A 27,968-nucleotide genomic window follows, 5' to 3' on the forward strand; every position below is an offset into this window, starting at 1 on the left:
TAGCTAACATGATAGGGGGATTCCCAGATTTACAGGTATTGTTTTGATGGGTCAGGTTGTTCTTTCTAGTAGGTGCCCTTCCTTGATCTCATAGGCTCTTGTAGCTGAACTTGACTCTGCCCTGTCAATATACATTTAGTTTGCTTAAGATGTAGAAACTGGGAGACTTCTGTTAAGCACAACATTTTGTAATTAACATTGTTCAGGGCAGAGTGATCAATTCTGTACTGCAGGATCATTAGAGAGGGGTATTAAACAACCTAAGCAAAATATTGGCTTGAAATTTAGAACTGTGCTGTTTTATTAAAAGCCTCTTAATTTATTCAGTTAATCTTTGATATTTCTACACTTTGGGGTTGGTCAAAGTGACTGGAAGGAGAGATGGAGAAGATACAGTGGAGCACAAGCTGGTCCATGGTTGTAGATAGAAACTTCTCATCCTCTTTGGAAAATGAGGCTTTGTGTAGACCTCTGTTTTGTTGTCTTCTATAATCTTCTTGAAGGAGCATTTCCCTTTAAATATAAGAGGATAAAACTTCACTTGCCTGATTATTTTCTGTCAACCAATAAAAATGGCTCTTTTTAAAGCAAACATGAATTCATTCATTTGTGCACAGGAAGGGCAACACATCAAGAAGCTGGTGAATCATGATGGATTGAAGACTTTAAAAAAATTAGAAGTAATATTCACCTCTACAGTCTATGATAGTAGTAAATAAAGCCAAAAGGCAGTTTCAGATACAGTACTGCATCATTGCACAACTTCTTGGCTGATTTATACTCTTGCCGGCCCCTTAATCTTGTGTAAATCATTCTTGCTGCATATTTGTTGAAGAACACTTCTAAAAATTTCTTAGGGTTACAACAGTGGAAAGGTGAGTTGGAGCATTTTGCTGGCTTAGACTGCATCTCCTACCTGGCTGAGGTAGATCATTGTATACATAAAATACTAGTTTCCAAAACATGCATTATCTCCTTGAGATCTTGGCATCTTTCCATCTTGCTGATTTTTGAGATCATGGTTTTGTGTAGCATTTTATGGTCTAAGTGTAGCATCCCTGTTGGTATTCCAGTATATACCTGAGAGAGATTTGGGCTTAGCTTTGCATTTAGTAATGAATTATCCAGAATCTGATGAAAACAGAGAGTCATTTTTATATGAGAAAAAAAAAAAAATTCAGTGCAACAGTTTTAGAGCTGTTCTTGAGACAAGTCTGTATATCACACACTCACTTTGCTATATATGTTAGTTGACTGTCACAATGTTAAATGGTATTTTCATACATTTCACTTTATAATCACTTATTGTGCTTCTCTCTCTCTCTTTTTTAATGGCCTTATTTATTACATTTCTTAGAAGGAATGAAGAATGCATACATGGGTTTTCCTTCTTTCCTGTGGTCACAAATAGAATTTTGATGTTGGTTAAAGTTTATAGCCATGTCTTTTAATGTGCTTTAGTTCCTATGAAGCCAAAATCAGGAGCCATAACTGGACCTTTTTGCAGTGTTGTTTATGCCCAAGACACTTTATCTGAAGCTGTAATGTTGGAAGGAACTCCTAGCAGGGTAGCACATTTTAGGGGAGATGTATGGGTATGTGTGTGTGCATGTGCATGTCTGTATTCCAGTTTAACTGCATGGGGGAAGGGAATGTCTGTCCGTCCATCCATCTGTCTCCCCTTCCTTCTCCAATGCAGTTAAGCTGGAACAGGTTTTTGATTGCAGCAACAGTGGTAACACTCAAATATATACAATTTTGCAAGAGAATATTCTGAGTCACTCAAAGCACAATTGTATAGGCAAAGTAAGAACAAAAGCAACGTAAAAAAAGAAAAAAAAAAGGATGTTAATGTCTCTATTGATTTCTCTAGAGCTAGACAGCCTGCTGTTTAATTATGTCACAGCAGCACTTAGGCAGTGGTCTTGTTAAGATTATTTAATAGCTTGAGCAGTGGGGCAGAACAATAAAACTGATTTTTCATTTGTCTTATTATGGCCACCTAATCTATAGTTAAAATGACAAAAAATTCTCCTTGGGCTGTAGCCCTCTAAATGTGTTCAGCAATCCTATTCTTGTTAAATTTATGCTCTTTACTTTATTCCAGATTTGCTTTTAGTTTTTCCCCTGAGGGTGCAAAGTTTAATGGATATAACGCTTTGAAAAGTCTTCTAATGCATTTCTCAAGCCCTGCCAACAATGGAATATTAGCTTAGACTCTGTCATGGGATCTTTGTTCAGTCTTCAGGGAGATAGAACATCCATGAAAAGGGAAGAATTACAGTCCTCTCACTAAAAAGTCCAGATGTAAAATCACCACATCTATTATTAATGACACACTTAAAATATGGTTGGGCTTGGGTAGCCATTACACAATACTATGTATTGGTGCAGGGTATCTCTGAACAGAACATCTGGGGAATCTCTGTAGGGGCAAGCCTTTGTGTATCTCTTCTGTATGAATGTTCCTCTCTTCAGAAGTAGAAAGAATAGCCAAGAAATGTTTGTAAGCACCTCAGCGTGCTACACAAAGCAGCAGACGGATAGGCTTAATTCATCTCTGTATCTGCTGTAGAGAAATCTCCACTAGCTTCTCGGAAAGGGAATCAGCCCCAGCTACCAGATGTGTCGCAGTCCTTCATTTGTGTAAAGATCTGCAGGTACAAAGTGATTTCATTTCAGGAGATAGGCAAATTTGGATCCATTTTGAATTAATTTTTGATCCCGGAGATGTCTAGAATTCACAGTGAGGCCCCTCTCGGTTTGGAGCTGGGTGTCATTCCTTTGCAAGAATCAAACATTTTTTTATATATCTCATCCTCTCCTCCCCATCTGCATGCTCCAAGATGAGTTTCATGACCTAGGTGAAGCTACTGCCTCATCCGTATCTGTACTAATCTGTGTAATTATTTTTCCAGGGCAATTTGTATATCTCATTCTCCTTTCCGGTTTATAACTACATTCTGTGCCCGAATTGTTCTGTCTCTGAGAAGGCTGCCTTGTGTTTTTAATTGCCATTTTTTTTCTTTTAAATAGCCTCTTAGTGTTTGGCCTAATGTTAAAACAAACCATCTCTGTAATTTGGGGGACCAGTACCCAAATTCATGCTAGTGTAGAAAAAAATGTGCCATTTTTTTATGGCGCTTACAGGGTTCAGACAGTCAAATCAGATTCAGTATTCTAAAACAAATTTTGAAGTACAATAATATGCTCGGAAAGAGGCTTATTCAACAAAGCTTACATATGATTCTGTTTCTTAGAGCAACAAAGCTATATGTAATATGAAAAGTTGGTGGTATTTTGCTGTGAATTATAGAAATACATGTGAGAGCTTTGGTAAGCCATTCTGAGTGATATTTTTCATAAGGTGGAGTTCCTTATACATCTGGATGAACTCATGTTTTTATTTCTGTTATTTTGTATAAAACCATAACCTTATCACAGATAGTATAGATCTGTGTATTTTGGGTGTCAAGATACAAGAAAAGATGGTGTTTTAGTCACCATGCCCATTGCAGTATTTAACATTGCACTTTAGAGAGCACAAGATACATTACAAACATTTTTTCAGGAATGTTGTGTCAACCTTGTCATGGTGACCAGTATTATTCCTAGAATAAGAAAGGAGTCAGGGAGAAGGAATCATTGTTCACCGCTGAATATCTAGTGAGCTCAGGGTGAAATTTCAGTCAAGGCACTTGTACCCCAATCTTCTTTAAGTATTGTACCACGCCAGTTCTCAGCACTGAGTGAGTGCAGCACCAGCCTATCTTCTGATGTTACATTGAAGTGGGATCTTTATTTGCTTCCAGGTTATATCCTATATGCTTGCTATAGATCCTGTCCAGACAGGGTTTGTTTCTTGTTCTTCAGGTTTGTTTGGTGATGTAGCACACTTCCAGGAAGATTGGGGAGCTTGTCTGTGAAAAGCTCCTCCTGTGCTGCCCTTTTCCACTTACTTGCCTCATCTGCTGGCATTTGCAGCACCTCCTTTCATGATATGGGTTTGCTTGGTAGCGACAACCTTGCGAGGTAGGTAAGTCTGTCAGCTGGAACTCCTTTTTACCCTGGTGTCTGCATCGGGGACCGAATTTAGGAACCTTGTGGCTAAAGATTGGGTGAGATACCTGCTCAAGGCTTCATACCGTCTTCAGGACTAGGGATGGATTTATTTATTTGTTTCATTGAGTGATTGATGTTTATCCTGGCTTTCATTTAGGAGCTGAAGGCCAGGATTTGTAGTACTTCCTTCTATTTTTCCCCACAGCAAACGTGTAGGGTTGGCTAGTCTGAGAGCGAGTGACTGGTGCATGGTCACCCATAGAGCTGCGATGGCTGAAAGTGGACTAGAATTGGGTCTCCCTGCTGCTAGTCCAACACCTTATCCACTACAGCATGTTAACTCCCCACTGAAATGTGCAGCAGCAGTCCCCACAATTGGTAGATAGGCTCTCGATTGGCTAGCCCTATAGCTTCTTGGAACTGTATTTCAGCCCATGCTTGATCAGAAGAGAACCTGCTAAAGTAAGGATGCCACAACTGACTTTAGTGTATCTGGACTGAAGAATGTAACGTTGTGTGTGTGTGGGCGGAACCACCTTATGGCCTATCCTTTATAATGTTCATACATTAGAAAACAACATTCTTTATTGAGAACTTGTAGTGGTTAGTTAAAGCAGTACTCTTGGTCTCATAAGACAAGATTCTTTGGAAATGACTAGCGGTCTTATAATAATCTGCATGATACCAGCAATGTGGTCAGCCCTGTTTACAGAAGCATGCATGTTATGCTTTGACCATAAATGATACAGCTGCCTTCTGATTGCAGTTTCCTTTCAGGAACTGTATTTGAAATAGCCTGGGAGTGCAGGAGAACTGGCCTTCCCAGGATCCTGCAAGTACTTGAGGCAAACTTTTAGGTGCCAGCTCTTTTGCAACTATTTTTTGTCTGAACATGTAATGTCAAGCTTTATGGCAACCCTAGATGTTTTAAGTTCCCGTGACTCACTCCTTGCAAAACCCTTAATCTACACAGGTGTCTCCTGGATTACTAGCTGTGGATTTTTGCGTCATCTCTGCAAGAGAAGAAGAAAATTGATTAGGCATCAATATTTCATTTTTCCCAGGGCTCTTTTCACTGAAATTCTTTGTTTCATGATAACAAAGAGCTGCAAAATGAAGGACTCAGACACAGACCCTTTCAATTTTCCAGGCAGTTTCATGTTGGCAGCTACGCTAGAGCTACATAGGCTGCTATCTTATTCCACAAAGCTATATTTTAATTATCAGACCCTCTAAAAGGGACTGCCTGACCCCCAGTTGCTAACTTCCTGTGTACTAAATGGGTGGCTCATAGTGGCCACCCATTTTCTTCTGACTAGAGCTGTACAGAGATATTTTAAGCCAACCTTCCCTAGCTGGGGGATTACCAAATGTGTTGGATTAAAACTATAAATCCCAGCCAGTCATTGTATATTCTGCGTGAAGGGGTTTTAGTTCAAAACATCTAGAGTTCATCAAGCTGAGGGTGTTCTGATGCTTCTTTTTGCCAGTTTAATTTGATTGGTGCCAAACTAATTGCTCTTGATTCTTCCCCCCTCCCTCAAAATGAAAAGAAAATGCTTGCCAAATTCTCATTAATTTGTTTTAATTCCAAGCTGGTCAAGGGCCATTTGTGAGAGTTTGGTCTTTCATTGTACAGTCATCTATCCAGCAGTGCCCAGTCTCCCTGGATTCCCATGGTTCCATTAAAGTGTCAGAAATAGGGATCATGATGAAACTCCATCTGTGGGGATGCTGCAGATCAGAAAACAGGAGCAGACAGCAAGCAGCACTTTTGGCCATCATGTACAAGAAAGTTAGCTTTAAAATACTACCAAAATAGATTTCTTTTCCAGAAACAATAATAGGCAAAGTAGTTTTCTTCACCATTGTACCTCCTGCTGAAACCCTTCTAGGTTTCAAAGGGCACAGATGCGCAAATGGACTAGTGACATGAAAGCAACTACAGTGAAGATTTGGACTGGCAGAAAGTTAGAAAGGGTTAGAAATAATTGAAATGTACCCTGTTTGATGTCTGCTTTCTTCTAGGTTTAGAAAAAGTTATACTTTGTTTTATCTGCGTGGCTGGGTTCACAGAAGACTGGGCATTTTCACACCACCACTTCCCAATCCTCCAGAGAGTTCGTAAATGACCTGCTGCTCTGTTCACTTCGGTTTGGCTTGAAAAGCTGAGATCACCATGAACCTATCAGCGCTCCTTATAGCAGTCCCGTAGGAGAACACAAAATGTGTTGTTCTGCTAATATCCTGCCCCAGGCTGCTATGGATCGCAAAGAAACAAAAACTTCTGCACCTCTTGGTTCAGTGTGAAAAAGGGAAATAAAATAAATTGCAAGCATCTTTTCCTATATACCCACGCTGCTTTGAAGGGAAGCTGTGTGAATGATGGTCTGGGGAAAAAATGATAATAAAAAAAGCATCCAAGTGACTGTGCCAGCATTAGTGCAACATCAGTAGTTTGTCAACCAATATCTTTATTTCTCTGATATCTCTAACCACGATTGCATGCTGAAGTGGGGAAAAGGAGATAGGTTCTAAGCAACACACACAGGCTCCATGAATTCTACTTTAAAATACAATCATGCTTGACCGGGATTATTTTTACTGACTATATATCCTTGCACTTCTTCCCACTCGTACATTGTGGCCTAGGAGAGGTGAATAGGAGTGAAATTGGCCTTCTCTTTGCCAGGAGAGTCATCCTGCAAAGTGCTGAGCTGCTGCTTGTTATAATTATATTTTTATTTATTTTTTGAGTGATTGCGTTGAAACAGAATGGCTTACTTCAGTCCAAAAGGTGGGAGGCAAAGAAAGTTCCAACCAATGGGAGAATACATTGCTAATAAGCTTCAGTGTTGCAAAAGAAAATCCAAGAGCTTTTCTTTGTTTTTAAATAAAGTGACTTAAAACTAGAACTCAGATCTTCAAAACAAGTCAACATGATTTTCAACTAGCACCTGTCCCCATAGGAAGATGCTTTTAATGGATTCATTTTCCCTAAATATAACCTTTCGTATTTTTTTATGGTTTAGCATATTATGCAAACAAGCCTGTTTCATTAGTTTATAATTTAATGTATTATATGACTGCAGAAAATGGATTAATTCAGAAACCAAGTAGAGGAAGGAAGGAAAGAATCACAACCACTGTGTGTAACATGTAGCTCTAGCCAAAGATGATATAAACTGAATAAGGCCAGCACTACAAGACTACTGTGATCTTTCAAGTTACAAAGATCAGAAGAGTGTATGTTGCTTGTGGACCCCATAAGAGTGGAGAGGCTATCATGGCACCTGCCCTCTTCATCCCCCTGGAAAGGCACATGATCCCTGCCTTACTGGCCTTCAAAATAGCATTAATAACATGTCTCTTCCCCCATGCCTTAGATTAGGGTGATTGGAGGGTCTCTTTGTCTGTTTTTATCTCTCTGGGTGGGAGAGAGTTGGTGGCTGTTCCCCCCAGATGACCCTGTCTTTGGGTGTGTTTTTCCCCCCTCTTTTTTATGTCAAGTCATAACTTAAAGAGTCATTGGAGCTGGGTAGCTTAACCTAGAAATTTTAAAAATAAACAACTAATAAATCAGAGATAAGCAGTTTTGTGAAATGCATAGCTTCTGATATTCAGAGATACACTTCCTTCCGTACAGAGGCTCCATTTACTGTGATAGTTATGAGATGTTTGCTCTAAGGATTGGTTGGGTTCTAATCTTTTGATTTTTTACTTGAGGAGATGTATAAAATAAATGATGACATTATTCCACCCAGTTGCTCTGGAGTAATTAAATATCAAATTGATGGGTGCTTAGTCTAACTGTTCAGTATAATTTGTTCCCTCATATTAGGTTACAGAACTAAGCTGAATTGATGTGACAAGAAACACAAGCTGTGCACATTTGGATGTCACAATCCTTGCCCTTTCTAAGGTTTCCTTTTTCATATATTAGAAATACAGAATTCTTAAAAATAGAGACTGAGAGATAGAGAAACACGTCTCAACTTAGTCATCTTTGAGCTATTGGGAAAGCAAAAGACGATTAAGCAATACGATTCCTTCCTTCCTTCCTTCCTTCCTTCCTTCCTTCCTTCCTTCCTTCCTTCCTTCCTTCCTTCCTTCCTTCCTTCCTTCCTTCCTTCCTTCCTTCCTTTTTTTTAATTACCTTCACCTTTTGTTGTGGTAGTATTGTGGTGTAATAACTCAAAGGCTGTTTCCATACAAACAGACCTTACTTCTTTTAATTAGACGTGCCCTGAATCACATGGTAGAGGAGGAGATAGTGGCAGGGTGTCCCATTTATATGGTCATCTAATAGAAATGCAGCTGTCCTTGTCAGCTCAAAAAGGTTAATGCCACAAGAGTTAATGGATAGTACAAGAAGCTGTAATTTTTCTTCGTAGACAAGCAGAGAGAGAGAGAGAGACAGAAGTTGTGCCTTTCTCAAAATGTCTGTTTCAGCCAACGATGCATTGTGTAGGAATTTACACATACTATGAAAAGGAATAGAGCCATTGATTCCTTCAAAATCTACAAATAGAAACTTAGGAAATTAAAATGTGCATTGCAGTGTGGTGCCTGCTTGAGGAATTTCTAAGGATTTAGAACAATCTAAGACTGCAGTTTGTATAGAATCCCTAAAACCCTTGGAAGATGGTTTGGGGTCAGATAACTCTTAGACTTGTTATTTGGGAGACAGGATACTGTGCCTTCCTGTAAGAGGGGTCTCTTGACTTAAGAACTACAAGTCCCAGAGCCCCATAATACGTGTTGGCCTTTGCTGTGCAGTGAACAATTCACTGAGGAGGCATTTTGCTGTAGGAGAGGAAAGAAGCTCAGATAAGCAGATACATTGATCTAGAATGGGAGTCCTTGAGTCTTTGCTGCTGCTATAATGCAGCTCCTGTAGCTTATGTAGGTAAATAGCATAGCCTTATAAATTTTAAACACCCCAGGTCCTGCCCTGCTGCCTCATCAGGGCAGGGGTTTCCCTGGGAGGAAAGAGCAAAGAATGTACACCAAGCACATGTACTTCCAACAGGATCACCCAAGGTGTAAACGTTGTTCCAGCTGCCCAGCTAAAGCAAGTAAGCACCTATATTGGATAGCAACAATATAGGAAGATGCTGAAGGTGTGTGATCATTTTAGTGACAACCGCAAAGGCATACTTTCATACTATGGGGGAGAAGGCAATGGTAAACCACTCCTGTATTTTACCAAGAAAGCCACAGAACTAAGGAACTTTTGGAGTACTAATGATGTTTATGACATGGCTAGATTAAAGCCTTTGGGACGTCTAGTTGCCAGTGTTGCTATGCAGGAAAAGAAAATCTGAATCTGCAGAGGAAGAATTACTGTGGGAACATGGTATGCAAGAAACGTTATCATGGAAAACCTCAGCATAGTGAAACATTACATGAATCGACTACACATTGACATCTTCAGCTTCAGTGAATTGAAATAGACTGGAATTGGACACTTTCAGTCAGAAGATCATACTATTTACTAAGGATATGAAAAACAAGGAACAGTGTTGCTTTCATAGTCAGGAAGGGTAAAGCAACAGTGCTTGGGTATAGTGTAGTTAGAACTGGAATAATATTAATTCATGGACAGCTCTCTAATATGACAGTTATTGAAGTTTATGCTCCAACCACTGATGCAGAAGAAAATGAGGTTAATGAGTTTTATGGTTAAGTTCAATCTGAAATCAACAGAACATGCAAACAAGATGTGCTGCTTGTGGTTGGGGACTGGAATGCCAAAGTTATTAAGGAGGGAAATGTAGTTGGACACTATGCCTAGGAAACAAAAATGAAGCAGGAGAATGACTTCTCAGTTTCTGACAATTTAATGATATCTTCACTGCTAAAGTTTTCAAACAACCCAAAAGATGCCTCTGTGTGTGTGTGCGTGTGTGTGTGTGTGTAGACATCACTAGATGAAGGACACAGAAATCAAATTGACTATATTATTAATACAAAGAGATAGAAGAGCTCAGTTATAACCCCAAAGACATGGCCAGGGCCTAACTGTGGAACGTGTAGATCATAGACTGTTGAGATGCAAGTCCCAAGTCAACTAAAGCAGAAGAACAAAAACCATAGTTTCCATGGTATGATCTTAAGCATATACCCACCATTTTCAAGGAGAATATCAGGAATTGCTTTGAAGTCCTGAACCTCACAGATAGAGAACCAGAGGAACTATAAAATGAAAACACATCAAAGGTAGAAACAGACTTGGAAAAACAAGGTAATATTTATGAACTCAGGAGATTCTAACCTCAAATTGGCATGTTAAAGGATGCCAATAGACAGTATCTCATTCAAAGAAGATCAGAATGGGAGTATACTGAAATTCTGGATAGTAGAGATGTCAGTATCCAAGATACCATAGGAGATATTCCTTGTTTACAAGAACATCTAGTACTAGAAGATGAAGTTAAATCAGCACTCCGCTCATTACCAAGTTGGAGGGCTACAGGAATTAATGGAATGTCTACATAAATTTAGAAAGCAGCAGAAGAAGAATCAGTAAAAGTACTATGTGAACCAATCTGGAGAATGACACGGTGGCCAATAAATTGGAAGAGGTCAGTCTACATGCCAATACCAAAGAAAGGAGATTTAACACAGTGTGCAAACTTACAATAATCTTAATTTTACATGTTAGCAAACTAATGTTTGAGATCACCCAACACAGATTGGACCACTACATGGAAAGGGAAATGCCAGATGTTTAAGCTAAAGAAAAGACATTATTGCACCATGGGTAATTGAGAAAGTTAAAGAATACCAAAAATAAGTCAATATGTGCTTCATTGATTATAGAAAGACCTTTGATTGTGTTGGCCATATCAAGCTGTGGAATGTCCTTAGAAAAATAGGAATCCCAGAATATTGTCTTCATGTAAAACCTATACATAGAGTAGGATGTCAGGACACTGGAACAGACTGGGCCAGGGTCAGCAAATGAGTGAGACAAGTCTGCATATTCTCTGCTTATTTATTCAAACTATCCAGTGAAGGGGGGAGGCTGAGTTGCAAGAAGATGAGTGTGGTTTTAAAATTGGAGGAAGAAACATCAATAACCTGCACTATGCTGATGATAGTACTTTGACAGCTGAAAATGCAAATCATCTGCAAGTTCTAGTAATGAAGGTCAAAAAGAATAGTAAAAAAAATGGGACTACAATTAAATGAGAAACCCAAAGTAATGACAGGAAGTACAGGAACCAGCCTTTAGACCTGGCAATGAAAATATTGAAATGGTAGATACCATATATACTTGCAGATAAGCCGACCCTCAAATTTTTAACCAAAATACCATGAAATTTTCATATGTTTTAATTTTCACAATTGAAGTATCTATGGATGGCGCAGTATAATGGGATATGCAGGTACTTTTAAATATTATTGTATACATTCACAGATAAGCAAAACCCAATTTTTGGGGTGAATTTTGGCACCTAAAATTCTTGGCTTATCCACGAATATATATGGTAGTTTCTGCCGTTTAAGATCGATTATCAACATGAAAGGAACCAACAGTCAAATATGCTGCAGTCTAGCACTCGATAGGGCAGTAGCAAAGGCCTTGAAAAAGATACTCAGATTCTATGACACATCCATACCTTCAAAGATCAGAATTGTGCAGGCAATGGTGTTCCCTATGGCAGTCTACAGAAGTGAAAGTTGGACTTTGAAGAAGCAGGATAGAAAGAGTATTTACTCTTTTGAATGTTGGTGTTGTAGAATACTCCTGAGAATGTCATAGATAGCCGGGGAAACAAACAAATGGATCATCAGAGAAATCAATCCTGCTTTCTCACTTGAGGCACAAATGACCAGGGTCAGCTTATTGTACTTTGGACACATTATGGGAAAACCGAGCTCTCCAGAGAAGTCCATGATGTTCGGAAAGGTGTAAGGAAAGAAAAGACAAGGGCAACTAGCAGAAGGACTCAATTACACTAGTGATGGGCACACCGTTGGAAGACCTGAAGGGCCAGATTGGGGGCAGATCATCCTGGAGAAAGTCTGGCTATGTGATTGCTAAGAGTCGTCATTGACTTGATGGTGTATACTCAATACATTTTAAATAAAAACTTTCAAAGATTTCTACTGAGTGGGATTTTATATTAAAAATGGTTAAAGATCATGAACATTTTTCAATTAGCACTCTATTCTAAACGGACAGCCTTTTAGAGTTAAGAAGCAAAAAATTAATGAAGTGTATAAAAACAGTCACTGAGTTTCAATGAAGTATAAACTATTAAATGTAAGACAAAAAAAAATAATAATACTGCCTGATACTGAATTGCTTTAATGAATTAATACTACTAAAAATGCTATATGAGATTTAAGAGCCATCCCCATTTACTCATATAATTAACCAACAATTGTCTGTGAATAGGGTATCAGCAATCATGGCCTACCATGATTTCTTACTGTATTCAGTATATTTATTTCATACTTTAAATGTTTTAGTAATTATTTTCTAGTTAAGAGCATCATGTGTAGAGATAACAGCATGTTTATTTTTGTTCATGATTCATAAGCATGTATTGACAGTGTAGTGTTACTATAATACCCCATTTGTATTATAGTAACACTATACCAAGTGCAACACTCCAGTTGCATTTTAATGTAACACTCCAGTTGCATTAAAAATTAACTACAGTGAATGTGTCATGAGACGTTTATGCATACTTTTGTTTCAGCTTCATTTATAGAACTAAATAATTGTTTTAAAAATGCCTGATATTTCATGCTTTGGGAGTGGGGGACTAAATTACCCTCAAACCCCCTGGTCACCAGAGCCTCTTCAGAAGTTGTCAGTGAGTTGTAATGTTTTAATATGAAGAATTGCAACATTAAATACATGAGGAATAGTCATGCTGACCATATTTAATTTGTATGCTTCAATTTTAAGTACATTTTAAAAATTCAGATTTGGTTTTGCCTTGACCCCACACATTTTCTCCTACTTTTTAGAATGTAGCCTCTGGCACACTACTCAAAAGGTAGGATAGAAACGGTTGTTGACATCTGATTTAGGAATATATGCAATCAGTGGAGGGGTACCTCTTAGGAGAATCCAGGCAATGTTCTCATGTTCAATATCATTATATTTCACTCATTTTCACAATATGAAAACACTAGCATTACTTGGCTGAGATGCCAAGACAAGATATCTAATCTTCTACTGGGAGACAAGTGGGCTTTCTCGTGCAGTTGGTTGGCCACTGTGAGAACAGGCTGCTGGGCTAGCTGGCCCATGGGTCCGGTCCAGCAGGGCACTGCTTATGTTCTTAATATTTTTATTAAAATGTCTTTCCTTTTTTTCTATGGAATTAAATGTGGTATTCTATTTAGTTACTTTCAAGAAAGTTGATGTTTATATATCTTTTGGATTCATATGAATTTAATGGCTTAAACTAACCTGCCAGTCTTTTGGCTACAGCCTTCTAGGAGCTCTATTCACTGTAATTTTATTGTGAGTTTTTTTTTATCTCAATTTAGCTGGAAAATTTCCTGTGCAAGCCACAGTTGAAGAAGACTTGCAAAGAAAATTTTCCAGCTAAATTGAGATTAAAAAAAAAAAACTCACAAAAAACGAGAATACAAGAGAGAGAGAGAAAGATACATAGTAATAATCTTAAATGATTTTGAAGAAATAGGTTTATAAATCATAACTGAATACATAGGAAATGTAGTGATTAGGGCATCTTTGGCCTCCTCCAGCACACAAGGTAAATTTGGGGACTGTAGCAATAGGTGGCCTCATACTCAATGTTGCCATGAGGGCTAAATTGGGGTTTGCACCATATTATGGCATAATACCAGTTAAAATAATGAAAAAAATAAGTGTATTGTGATGAGTCCAGTCTTTCTCTTCCTATGTACTTAAATCTCACTGAGTTTATTGAGATTTCTATCTGAGTAAATATGCTGTGTTTATACTATAAAATACCAATCTGGAGAAAAATGGGTTCTTTTTTAGCTACAGTATTTCTTATCTTTAATTACACTGTTCTGATGGTAGATGCATTAAAATATTTTGTGTTCTTATGATGCCCAGATACCAAAGCATCCAAGCAAAGAATGGGACGTGAAAGGAATTTCAAGTGAAAAGGCTGCTATGGTGTGTGTGTGTGCGCGTGTGTTTAGAGTGGGGGGGAGGGTTGAAAACTGATCAGCCTTGATTTGATGGTTTCAGTTGGTTGGTTTTTAAAAAGTACACTCCCCTAGAGATATTGGCTTGAGATATCTGCTAGTATAAACTCATTTAACTTCTGAGTTCTTGAAATCTAAAGATAGTTTTAGGTTATGCTGTCAAAGATGCAATATATCTACATTAGTGTTGTATAGATAAGGCTTACCAGACACCATATGTCTGTTTCCTGTGCTATGATAACAGAAAAAGAGGTGTTATTTTATCTTCCTTTTAACTCTAGTCTTTTGATCTTTGTGTAATTTTGATTGATCATTTTATCTTACTTCAGGGTAGCACTGTGAAGCAGCTACAGTTTTAAGACTGTTGATTCTAGCTTCTACATGATGATGGGTTTGGTTGAAACCCCACTGGAAAAAAATGTAATCAATGAATTATATGATTTATTAGTCAAGTTACATTTATTTGCATATGCATTGAACTATCCTGAATAAAAATATTTCATAATTTTTAAATGATAGAAGTTTATTTCATAGTATGATTTAAAATGTTACTTTTTGTTTCAGAAATGGAGAGGTCTTCTTTCTTCCTACCACATTACATATATTCATCACTGGCCTGGGAAGGATTTTTGCCAAGCTCAACTTTTGAGGCCCATAACATCTAAATTAGCTCTAGCATGCTTGTTCATATTTCATGGCTGCCACTAACTTGCCAGAAATGAGCTCATGACAGAGATGAGCATTAGATATTTTTTCCTTCACTCTATCATGTTCCTAGTATAAGAAAAGGAAATTAGTACAAATCTGTGAGATTCAAGAAGATGACAACCTGAATATGCATAGCATTAATAGCTTAGATATTAGTTTTATAATAGCTGTGGTAGATAACTTATTATGGTTATAAATAGATTAATCATTAAAAACAACTGATGTTTGAAGCCAAGATACCAAGATAATTATAACTAGTGGAATTGATATATCCTGTTTATTCTGAGGCTCATTTGGTTTTGCTCATTGTATTATAATAAAAGAAGGAAGAGTAAATATATAAGGGCTAAAAATGTTGAAGATAATCTTTGTTCTTAATCAGGGGAGTGATGGTTAAGAACGGTCTCATTTAGAAAGTAAGTTTAGGTTATGCTTCTGGCTCTATCCCCTGTATTTTTGTTGGGAAAATCCTATGCTTGTAAAGTTCTGGTATATGTTCTGGAACATGTAGACCAGTGTTGTCCAAACTTGGCCACTTTAAGATGAGTGGACTTCAACTCCCAGAATTCCCCAGCCAGCCCATCCACTCGTCTTAAAGTGGCCAAGTTTGGATAACACTGATGTAGACAGTCTTCATGCATAAGGGTATGCACATTAGCTTCTCCCTGCTTAATATAAAGATATTACAATGGGGCCAGTGATTTTGATTGACATGCACATGATTCATATGTGAAGTGACTATCGAAGCCTAGCCATGTACAACTATTTTGCTGATTTCTTTCCATGTTGACTAGAAAACCTCTGTTTTGTTGCTCTGCTGCGATACTTTTAGATTTAATTTTTTCGGCACATGTTCCTTTTCTTTTGCTAATATTCTAAATACATTACATTTCAATGAAAACAGTTGTGTAATCCCTAATAAGCCAGATATGACTGTAATTATAAAGAAACAAGTATGGATAATAGACATTGCAGTAGCTTGAGAAAGAAGGGACATTGAGAAAGAACTGGAAAAAATAGGGGAATATAAAGACCTTCAAAGAGAGATTGAGCAAATGTGGAAAAGAAACTTGTAGTGGTGCCAGTAGTGATTGATGCTCTTGGTGCTGTATCAAAAGATCTGTAAAAGTACTTGGACATAATAGGAATGGATAGAATCTCAGCTCATCATTTACAAAAAGTTGCATTACTTGGAACAGTGCATATATTATGACAATATCTTCAGCTATTCTAAATCCTCAGGAAGGATCCAATAGTCAAAAGTACCAAATCCAGTCAGATCTGGTAGACTGTGTTCCCCTTCCTCCTCCTCCTCCTCCTCCTCCTCCTCATCATCATCATCAAATGCTTGTGTTAACCTTTAATGTGTTATATCAGGCACCATTTCTCAAACATGTATCACTGCCTGCCATGTTTTGATGGTTCCCAGTATGGGGTGAGACAAGTTGGCTGATTGAGAATGGATTTAGTTTGGTATTCTCATCAAGTGGCAGCCTGAGTGATGTGGCTAAACCTGTCTGGTAATTTTACAGCTGAGTCAGAAAGCAGCAGGTTAGAGGCATCTCTAGTTTTGTGATGATTTTTGCAATACAGTACATGGTGAGGCTTTGCTTTCAAAAGTGAATGCTGGATACTCAAACTAGTAATTATGGAATTGAGGCCAAGATTACAGGAAAAGACTTCTCCACAAAGAATATTTCTAAGAGAAGTATATTATTTTCATATTCAGAGGAGAGCCATGTGTCTAAAGCAAACTGCATAAAGAAAGTATCCGTAAGATATTCATAAAGATAACACATTTTCTTAAAAGGAGTACCTTTTAAAGCATGCTTCCTCTCCCACATGAGAATCAAACTGTTCTGTTTGTTTACGTGCAGGGAACATTCTCAGGAGCACCAAAAAACTGTAGGATATAACACTGAGCATAACATTCTTCCTCCTGAAAATGTCCAGCTTTCTTTTTCTTTTTCTGCTCTTCATTTTCACTGCAAAGAACAAGTTTTTACTTGTGACTACTGACTCAGAACTTAGACTGTTGCCTGAACAAGATTTCCAGTGATCAAAGCTAAGGTTGTGTAGACTCCTCTAGCTCCTTATTCCATAGTACAGTTAACAAGAGTCAAATGAAATTATGCACTTTGTACAGCTGAATTCAACTTTTATATAGTTCAGTTTTTTTTAAAAAAGCTTGGAATACAAATGTGTATAAAAGCAAAAGCTTTTGTAAGCAGTGAGATGTTGAATTTCCCTGATTGTATGGAGACTAGTGAGCATGAGATAAGTTGTATGTGTGAAAGGGTTCTGCAAATCCTTTAAGTCAAAGGCTTTCCATGCACATTCAGAGACTGCTAGGAGCAGATTTTGAAGCAGCTGTGCCAGTCTGGAAAAAATGTAGCTTCAGATTGCAGTTTGAGTTGCTTTGTTTGTGTTTCCTTGTATTGTGAAGCATCTTTGTCAAAGAATTTGTACAGCCCTAATGTATAGTTAGCCAGCTTGGGTCTTCATGTCTGCCCTTTGCCTTATCTTTCCATATGCCTGTTCTTTGCCTACCAACTGTAGTTACAGAAATGGTTGCCAATTTCCCCATGTACAGCCCTGATCATACTACTATCTCATGAAATGTGAATTGCCTTCTGTGGCCTCTTTATAGAAACATTCTTTATACCTGTGGAAATCTTATAATAAACAGCCTTGCCTCATTGTGATTCTGCCTGAAAAATGAACGTGTCCAAAAATACTTCCCATGACTGCTATATTCTGGATTACCTGGGTAGAAAGGTAATACATTAGATTAGTATTGTTTTGAAGAAAACAGCTTAATGCAACCTTTCCCATACTGGTGCCACCCTGATATGGGTTGGACTGTTTCAAGGGCCCTAGTTTGGGGAAGGCTGCTTGCCTACAGAAAGCAGAAAGGAAAGATCTCTTGGCCTCCTCTGCTCACTTCCTGTGCTGGTATATAAAAATGCTGCAAACTTCATATAGCTTTTTTTATATAGAGAGAGGTTTCTTCTGTCATAGCTATTTCATTGTGTAATTGCCAGCTCTTTCTCTGAATTGACTCAGAGCCTGATATTTAGGATGCAATCAGAGGGTCTTCAGATGTTAGTGAAGAAAAAGCAGTGCTCCAGGATAGGGCAACTTACATTCTCTCTTGTTTCCTGCTGGTACCTGGCTAGATCTGAGATGATCAACTAGCAAACCTTAAATTGGTCATGAGCATGCACCTAAGAAATGTCCCTTCTGCTCTTGCCTGTCTTCTTTCTCACTGTATGTATGAGTAACAAAAATACTGCATGTTCCTGTCACTGTCTCCATACATCATGTCTCCTCTAGAGTGCAGATCTCTCTTCTTTTCCATCCATCTACAGCACTTCTTTCATGATTTCTGTAGTTGCTTCTGTAAAGTCCACCTTGGAAAAGATGCAGGAAGGTATGTGTTCATTGATGCCAGATTCAACATTTAATGTTTTGTTTTATTTTGGAGAGCACTGCCTTGTGCAACTGAGAGAAAGTGAGGTATATGTTTAAAATCTATTCCCATTACCAGGCCTCAACCCCATCACCTTTTTTCTCTCCATTCTCCCCCATTCTATTAATTGTGCTTACCAACTCTGGTTTTGAAGTAAAATGTCACTTTCCGACCTGAATTTAAAAGAGAAGGTCATATCACAAGTTGTATCTTAAGTTCGAAATGCTGTCTCTTAAAAAGTTTGGCCAGTCCAAAGTTCCTTTGGAGTTAAGATGTATTGTTGATTGTGGGTTCTTTTTGTTTTGTTGAGCTCAAATGCGGTTGCTGACTGAAGGACAGAAAAATCCCGGGCAATGTGGTTGATGCTATCACATGAAAAATAAAACCAAATAATTACTTTTTCCAAGAATGATGGGGTAAAATAAAAACATTTTTGTCTTTGCATAAAAATCTTGCTTTTGCATAAATAATTACATGTGTTTTTAATTTGCCACTACATTGTTGCAGAATGCTGCTGCTGCTGACTTTGGATACTATCAGGAGTAAATATATCAGAACCTAAGGCTGAGGAACAGGGAGAGAGTAGTATGTAACCCATTGGGTCACTCACTCACAGTTCATTTTCCTACAGCAAAGATAGGACATCCAAAAGTGAGTCATCTCCACCTGTCTCACTGTGAAGGCAAGGGTTAGAGATCTTTTGAGTCCACCTCTTATAGGAGGGAAATAGCCCATTCCTCAGCTGACTGTTTCCCATTTTCTGAGGGTTTTAATAAGGTTCTCAAGTGGGAATCTCCATGGGCAGTGAGGGAATCTCCTTCACTACCAAGGTTTTCCCACATCCTGATGTACAACTTATCAAGTCCCTCTAGCAGACATCCTGTGGCAGCAATCGTCTCAGGGGCCAAAGTGAATACCGACTGAGAAAATAATCCCAGGGACCCACAGTATCAACAGGGCTCTCATTGCTTTACCCCATTCCCCAAGTCATACACTGTGGCAAAACAGTCCTGAGGGCCATAAATCAGAGTATTCAGGTGACCGAACATGATGATATATATTTTCCAGCTCATACTCTGTATTTTTTATTCTTTTGAGGAAGAACAAAGAATGATGGATTATTCTGCACCTGAAATGGATGAACTACCATATCAGGAAGGAAAATCCGATTTGTATCCCACCACAATTAGAAACAGATCCTCAGTGGCTCACAGTAACAACAAAACTTAATAATGCCAAAGAACATATCCAGCAAATACATAAAAAATAAACAAACCAAAACAGTACTTGGGGTCATCCCCCCCCCCCAGGCAGATAATGTTGGGGGCAAACAAGCATCCAAGGGAAGCCATTCCGGGAAGCCACCCATATCATAAAGAAGCAATGTGTCAGCCCTATAGGGTAGACCAGATTAAGAAACCAATGCCATATAGGTCTAAAGCTACTTTTATTACAACAGCGGTAGTTACAGAATCTTACAAGTCTGAATGTGCTTCCCTTCTCCCTCACTTTACTGTATCTTTGTGTGATTTAGGGAGGGGCCTGTCTGAGGCATTTTCTCAAGTTAGTTTCTTGGAATGGGCTCAGTCCACACTTGTCTGATTGTATCTTTGGTAATGGATCTTACCACTGTCCTTCAAGGCCATTCTCTCTTTCCTCCACACAGTGTCCCAGGCTTCAGTCCCCCTAATCTCCTGGAAATAAGGAACAAATACCTGCTTCTCCCAAAACAACCAGACTGGTCAGGCTAACTCTAGTGGGGAGATGCGGTCCTGCAGGTATCCTGCAACTTGTTATACAGTGGTACCTCGGGTTACGAATGCCTCTGTTAACGAACTTTTCAGGTTACGACCAGCTCCGGCTGCAAAAATTTACCTCGGTTTGCGAACTTCGCCTTGGGGTACGAACAGGATACGCGGCCATTTCCCCCCCCCCCATGACACGGTCCGCGGCCATTTTCCACCCCTGACACGTGGTCCGCGGCCATTTTCCCGCCCCTGACACGTGGTCCACGGCCATTTTTCCACCCCTGACACGTGGTCCGCGGCCATTTTTCTGCCCCTGACACGTGGTCCGCGGCCATTTTCCGCCCCTGACACGTGGTCGTAGGGAGGGGGACTCTCCCTCCAAGCAATAGCCGCCTCCCTGTCCTCCACGCCAGAACAGATTAACAGTAATTACATTGAACCTTATGGGGAAATTTCCTTCGGGTTGCGACCAATTCGGGGTGCGACCAGAGTCACGGAACGAATTAAGTTCATAAACCGAGGTTCCACTGTATCTGATTGAGGATATCACTTGAGATTCAGCTTCTGTAACCTTCAGGTTGGGTTTCTGGTTAAAGTTTTAGTATTAGTGGCAGGATATCTAAGGTAGGGTGAGCAGAAGACCCAGCTGGAAAGATGAGAGCAATGAGGTAAAAAAAGCTGGGACTGGGAAAGGAAAAAGCTAAGGATGAGAGAAAGAAAATGACCAGAGAGAGAATTTGTGTCTGAAGAAATTGCAACGGTAACTTCATTTCTCCACATACATCCACATCCACATTTTTGTTTTCATTACTTGTTGTGCACTGAGAGCTTGGGAAATCTTAAACTTTATAAGCCTTCAGTAATTTGCTTTGTGGTTCATTTGTCAAACACAGTTCTTGCAAGATGTGAAATATACCACACTTTGATTTCTGCTGCAATGTTTATTCATGCCATGCTTGGCCCAGTACCAAATGATTACACACTTTTTAAATCCCTAGATAGCTTCCTCCTTAAAGACTGTAGGAAATGCTGGGACAGAATTTCCATCACATGCCAGCTTTTCTTGTGTTCTGTCTAGGAAGGTGAGCCAAGTCCTCACACTAGTCTTCGGTACCAGAAAGTGACTCTTATCTAAGTAATTACCAGAAATATTCCCTGCATTCTCAAAAAAGCCCACTGAGAATGCATGTACAAGAACTTCGTTACTGATTGGGTTGTGCTAAAATACTCCAGGTCTACCATATCCAGACTCTTTCAACCATAGAATGGCAGCAAGGAGATACAGAAAATTATCACCATCCATTTTTTAGCAGACTGGCTCTTGTAGCCATACTTACAGTTGCAGTTGTTGATGATGAACTAATTTGTGCGAATTAGACTCCTGAAAAGCAATCCCAAGTTACTCAGAACTGGTAGAGAGGGAGCTCTCTTCTCTATGAATCCTATGTTGCTGTTTCTTTATTTTAAGACATTTATTATTTATGCCTTCAAGTCCATTTTTGACTCATCGCAACTGCCTGGACTAGTCCCTACAGTTTTCTTGACAAGGTTTTTCAGAAGTGGTTTGCCATTGCCTCCTTCCTAGGGCTGAGAGAGAGTGACTGGCCCAAGGTCACCCAGCTGGCTTTGTGCCCAAGGTGGGACTAGAACTCACGGTCTCCCGCTTTCTAGCCTGATGTCTTAACCACTGCACCAAACTGGCTCTCATTTTAAGGCATTAAGGTTTTACATTTCAGTGTTAAGGTTAAAGTTAGCCAGAATGCTTCTTCAACCAAAACTTAATGCAAAAGTGCAAATTAAATCTTACTTACTCTTTTACACTGGCTAATATTTGTGAACTTTGAATTGTGAAGGAGACATTTGGTATTGAGAGAAAAAGGATCGTAATTCCAAGCCTGGCTCTGGATCTTGCTCCTAAATGTGAGAGCCAACATGACTGCTGCACCTGCCTTATGGAATTAACTGGTTCAAAGGAATTCATTGTAAAGGTGTGTGGGAGAATGGTGTGTGAGGGAGATCTCGTACTGGACTGAAATTGTCTCTTATTCCAAATTGATCGCCTTCCGTTTATTTTTTGGTGCCTAATTTCCAAAAATAGGGAAGTTTGGGGGCTCAAGCCTACCCTGGAGGCCACATTACTGAACATGGCTATGGAATAGTCAGGGAAATCTTTTCATCCCATGATTAAAGGTTCTTTCAGATAGGAAAAGTTCAGATATTGCTGGCGAGCACAGTAATATGTTTCAAGAAATACCTGGTGCTTGAAATGGATTGTAGGATTGTGCCTTCTCTCTCACTCTCTTCTTCCTCCCCTCATTAATTTATTTGCGGTGGTATGTCCACAGTAAGTTGCTTCTCCATGGCAGAGCACAATTCTTTTTGGCCAACAATCACAATGTGAGTTGATGTTGCTCTTTTGATAAAATGTATAGCTCCATTCTGGCATGTCTCTGTGATAACATTCGAAACAACTATCTTCCGAACAGGGTTTCCAGGGAAAAGGGGAAAATTTGTCTGGAGTATCCATAAAACACAGTGGGTTGCAGTCAGATTATAGTAGCCTTGGCCTGGCGGCAGCTGTTCCTACCTTCTATAATTCTGTGACTAATTCTTCAGTAGCAATTCTCTCCAATGTTTGTCGTTTCCTCCTTTAAGGAAAGCTACTTCCTTGGGATGTAATAGTGAGTCTGGAATAACCTATCACTCCTGTTTTGTGTTCTGTTTCTTTCAGGGGAAAAAGAAAATGCCCTTTCACTTGTTGCATTTCTGAACAGAACAAGAGATAGACCTGATTTACCCAACTTCAGATCACTTAGACCAGTGTTGTCCAAACTTGGCCACTTTAAGATGAGTGGACTTCAACTCCCAGAATTCCCCAGCCAGCCATGGCTGGCTGGGGAATTCTGGGAGTTGAAGTCCACTCATCTTAAAGTGGCCAAGTTTGGACAACACTGACTTAGACACTTTCTTTTAAGGGAAAACCAGAAACACACTTCTTTCTTACATCCACTAAAATTTATCTTTGCAGTGTATCAGTAGGAATTCTGCTCCTTCAGGAAAGTCTCCGCTTTCCTTGTAGCTCTGTTTGTGCTTGTTTTCAGACTGGGAAGAGGCAACCCTTGAGCATGCTAACGCCAAGGAGAATAGAGCAGCCTTCTCTGAGGACTGTGGATTACGTTACGTCTCACTCTCTTTATCTTGAATAATCAAGTCACACAAAATGCAGAAGAAATGTGGCTGAGTGGGAACTGAAAGGAAAAGGGGCACTGAATCACGCAGAGTCAAAATAGGCAGACTTGGAGCCCAAAGGAGCTTTTAATTAACGTATGGCCCATAGCGTGCCACCTGATCATTATTCCTGCAGCCTATATTCCTTACCTGCTTATTGGTTAAATCAAGAGTGGTTACTCTGTGTTCCTGGTACAGAATTGTCTATTCCCTGACGATCTACAGTGGAGATAAGGTGTTCTGTCATTGGCTGGATTTTTGTGTCATGCTGCTAAAAATACCTTGTTATGAATACTTCATCCTCTTTTTTTCTCCTCTTTTCCCTTTTGGAGGAAATTGAATGGGTTGTCTGAAAGAGGCAATAATACCTTTTATATTGGAGAAGAGGATGGTTGCATAGCCTCTCACAGCACTGATATGAGACAAAGACTACAGGAGGGGAACCCAGATTCGATAATGAGATTTCCCCACCACACACACATACACAGACACAGACGATATCAGAATGATCAGATGAGGTACTTATTTAGCAGCCTTTCCAATGGATTCCCCTTTATTTCCTCCCATTTAGATGCATGGCCACTATTCAGTCGCATATGGAAAAATGGTTTGCCCCTAAGGCAAATTGGCTGCCTAATTTGCCTAATACCCAAAGCAGGGTGGGCAAATTTTCCACAGCCAATAATGCTGATTGACCCAGCCTATGTTATAAAAAGCCATAGATTGTAACCAGATTGGTACATCTGATGACAGCGTTCGTGCAGTTACTCATTTTGGTTGAAAGCTATTGAGGGAACTGGACATAATAACCGTATACAATTAATGATAAGTAAAGTCACTTTTCCATCAGACACTACATCCACATAGTTTTATTGCCAATAGTGTGGAAACACTTTTGCCATTGCCTTCTTCCAGAATATATTCTTTTATTTTCCAGTCTAACTTACCGGTCTGGGATTCCCTATTGCCCCCCAACCTATCAAGGACGGCTAAGTAATGCCATTTGGCTGGTCAGTTAAGACCAGTGTAGTTTTAATGTCTCTTCTTCCCAAGGCAAATAAAATGGTACAAGGTATCAATTGTACCAGAAGCTTCATTTTCAACACGTTATCACTACTGACAAATCAGGTTAAAGAAAAACTTACTTAGCAGTAATTTCTAAAAATAAACAGAAAGTAACAATCTCAGTCATAATAGGAGCACAGGTACCAGTGTTATTAATAATCTGAACCTGTGGGCAATATATGTAGATGCATGTCTTAACAATGATCTGTTGAGGTCAGTGCATTTTGGAGTCTTGCTCAGGACTGAATCAGGCTTGTTTTAATTGCCATCCTAATGGCAATTAAAGAATAGTCAGTTCTTCAGAGCTATGCATCAAGAGGAGAGGGCAGGGGGGAATGGTTACTAATTACTAGTAAAATAGCAGTCATTGTCCATGAGCAGGATTTACATAGGAAGAGCATATAATTATTATATTACTTACTATTAGTATTATATTTTTATCCCGCCTTTCTGTATAAATAAGTCAAGGCGGCAAACATGCCTAGTACTCCTATATCCTATTTTCCACACAACAACTCTGTGAGGTGGGTTGGGCTGAGAGGCAGTAACCAGCCCAAAGCCACCCAGCTGGCTTTCATGCCTAAGGGGGACCTAGAACTCACCGTCTCCTGGTTTCTAAGCCACCACCTTAACCACCACACCAAACTGCAGAGATGCTACGAAATGCTTCTGCAGTGCGTCATACAGCATAGAATCATTCTCTGACAATAAGGGTTTGCCATATTGTTCCCAGTGGCAGTCATTTGCTACCACTGGAGAAACAGTCCATTAGATACAGTATTGGAGTGGAGTTAAGCCAATTCCATTATTCGCATGATCCTTTCTTCTGTCTGCACTGCTCTCATCCAAGTTGGGGAAGGATGCAGGAAGTAGTTGCAATATATATCCAGAAATACAATATGATGACAGAAGCATAAGCAACACACACACACACACACACAAATTGTCCTGCTGTTCTAGGGATCCTCTGTCTATGTTAAGAACAAAAGTCTCCTACTGACTAAACAGAAGATGATCAGATTCTACATGTTGTTCCCATAGTGGCCAGTCAGATGCCTTTCGAAAGCCTGTAAGCCAGACAGAGGTATATTAGGGCTCAGATATCAAGCAGGTGTTGGTGAGAGTCAGTCTGCCTCTGACACTGAAGGAATTTTAGCTGTTTCTAGCTTTATTTCCTATTACCATGATTTTTTTTCCATTGAAAGCAGTCTAAATTGCCAATTGTCACATCATCGTATGGAATTCTGAAGTTTAACTAGATGCTTTTGAAGAAGGACTTCCTCTTTTCAGTCCTGAATCTGCCACTCTTTAAATTCTTTGCCTGAGCCAAGTCAGAGTATCTCCATGTCCATTTTTCCATGCCATGCATAATTTCAAAATGCCTCTACAGTATTGGGATTCCTTTTCTTTTCCAAGGTAAAAAAATTATTGCAAAGATGTGTTGGGGGGCGATGTCCATACTTGGAATACCACAATTGGGAGTGACCTTCCCTCATGGGTGGCTACTCACTTCAGGGAGCAGGGACACCCACCACACACCTTGACCTTAAATTCACGGGTAGACACAGAGAAATCCAGATAGACAGACAGACAAAAACTTTATTTTCTGTCTTTCTGTCAGATAGTCTGTCCACCAAGATAGTTATCTGACACCACAGTTTGTGCCAGGGGAAGTTTCCTGGCATTTGAATAGCATGACTCAGATGACTCTGGAAAGGGGAATATGCTGCTAGTTATTACCATCAGTGACTCATTCAGTAGAAGAGCTGGATGAATAGAAGAGTTGGATGTGTAAACAGCACCTCTTCAAGAATTTGCAAGATTTATTTCCAGAACATTTAACTTTCACCAGTGAAATTCTCCAGATGTCCTTGGACGAGTTGCATATTGTTGATGTAACTCCCCCATAACAATGTTAAGATAAAATAAAATATGCCTAAGAATGATGCTTTGATTTCCTGGAGGAAAAGGCAGAATGGAAATGTATAATATCAGTCATATCATATCCAGGGGGCAAAGGTTAAAATAAAATTAGTAGACAAGTAAATGTAGAATGGTAATCATCATGCAGGAAAGTGCTAGTCTGGACATCCCAGTTTAATGACCTACACCAGCAAGTTACATTTTATTTAACATAACAAAATCTAGATGGCTCCACTATTGAGGTAGATGTACTTTCTCTCTCTCTGCTTGGGATTTGTATATATATTTTAGTTTTAATTAATCTCTTAATTGATTAAAATATCTTTAATTAATCTTAATTAATGTTGACTTCTTATATTTTTAATTGCTTGTTTTTATATACGTATTGTTTTTATTTAATTATTCTACGAAGCCCACAGCCACTTCTCATGAGATGGGAGGGAGGCTATATAAATTTGATTAATAAATAAATAAATAAAATTTAAAAGAATCCATTGTATTGTTGCCAAACTCAGTTTGCTTAATATCCATGATTTTACAGACTTTTTCATTAGAATTAAGAAATTAAAAGATAATATTAATAATCACAAATCCTAGACCATGTGATGTAATATTCAAAGAAAATTTGAAGTAGCTTCTGCAAAGCCTTTTTGTTCACAATACTCATTTGATTTAAAGCCAGAAGCCCTAGTAAGTTGAATTACTACACATTACAATTCCTCAATCATACCAAGATGCATTTTAAAGCTTAGAGCAATAGTAGCAATTGCATGATAAATTTCATGATAAAAAGTATCCCAGTTCTACCTCTTATGCAGAGTTGGTACTTAGATATTCTGTACCAGGCAAAGCTGTCAAAATCCATCATGTTAACATAGTGCTTGGAGCACAGCTTATAAAGGGGAAAGTGTCTTTTGATAACACTTTCAGGGAAACCCTTTACACCTACTGAATACAATTGAAATTCAGAACAACTTAAAGGTGTTTTGATATCTGTGTACCTAAACTGGCTCTATGCAAATACAGCACCTTGCCGTCATTCTTCTGTTTTTCTTGAACCATGGCATTATAACAACTAGCAGGCTATAATACAAGCTTCATGACCTGTATTAGATTCGTTGGGTTGTAAATTATTTGGGCTTTTTCTAAAGCAGCCTTCCCCCACAGACTGCTTCCAGATGTGTTTGTGGGAATTTTTAGCATTGTTGATCATCACATCTAGATGCCAGCACATTGGAGGAGCATACTATAGGCCAGGAAGGTGCAATTTCATCAGCTCAGGGGCTGCATCAGACTGTGTGTGTGTGTTTGTGCATAAGAAACCAGGACTCTTTTTGGCCATTTCAGGAAATTTAAGGAACGAAATGTGTATCTAAACCTCTGAAAGACTGAAGGAATTTATAGCCAAAAAAAAAGGCGGGGGGTAGATGAAAATGTTGGCCCAGCCATTCTGGTGGGTGCAAGGAACTGCACAAGGAATTCTGGTGGGTCATACCTAAGTCCTTGACTTGTGCTTTCTCCACCTCTACTCTAAAATGTTGCTGAAATTATAGAAACCTATTTCCTATAGATTCTTAACTTTCCTGGCA

General features: G+C 39.0%; 1 protein-coding gene across 1 annotated transcript in view; it reads left to right on the forward strand.

The window, feature by feature from the left end:
* Positions 1–27,968, forward strand: part of SHB (SH2 domain containing adaptor protein B) — a 142,197-nt gene that overhangs the window by 52,991 nt on the left and 61,238 nt on the right. The window lies entirely within an intron of this gene.

This window comes from Python bivittatus, unplaced genomic scaffold (genome assembly GCF_059951505.1).
Source record: "Python bivittatus isolate LINGU-HERP-01145 unplaced genomic scaffold, Pbiv_v1 ctg000850_np1212, whole genome shotgun sequence".
In the NCBI taxonomy this organism is placed as follows: domain Eukaryota; kingdom Metazoa; phylum Chordata; class Lepidosauria; order Squamata; family Pythonidae; genus Python; species Python bivittatus.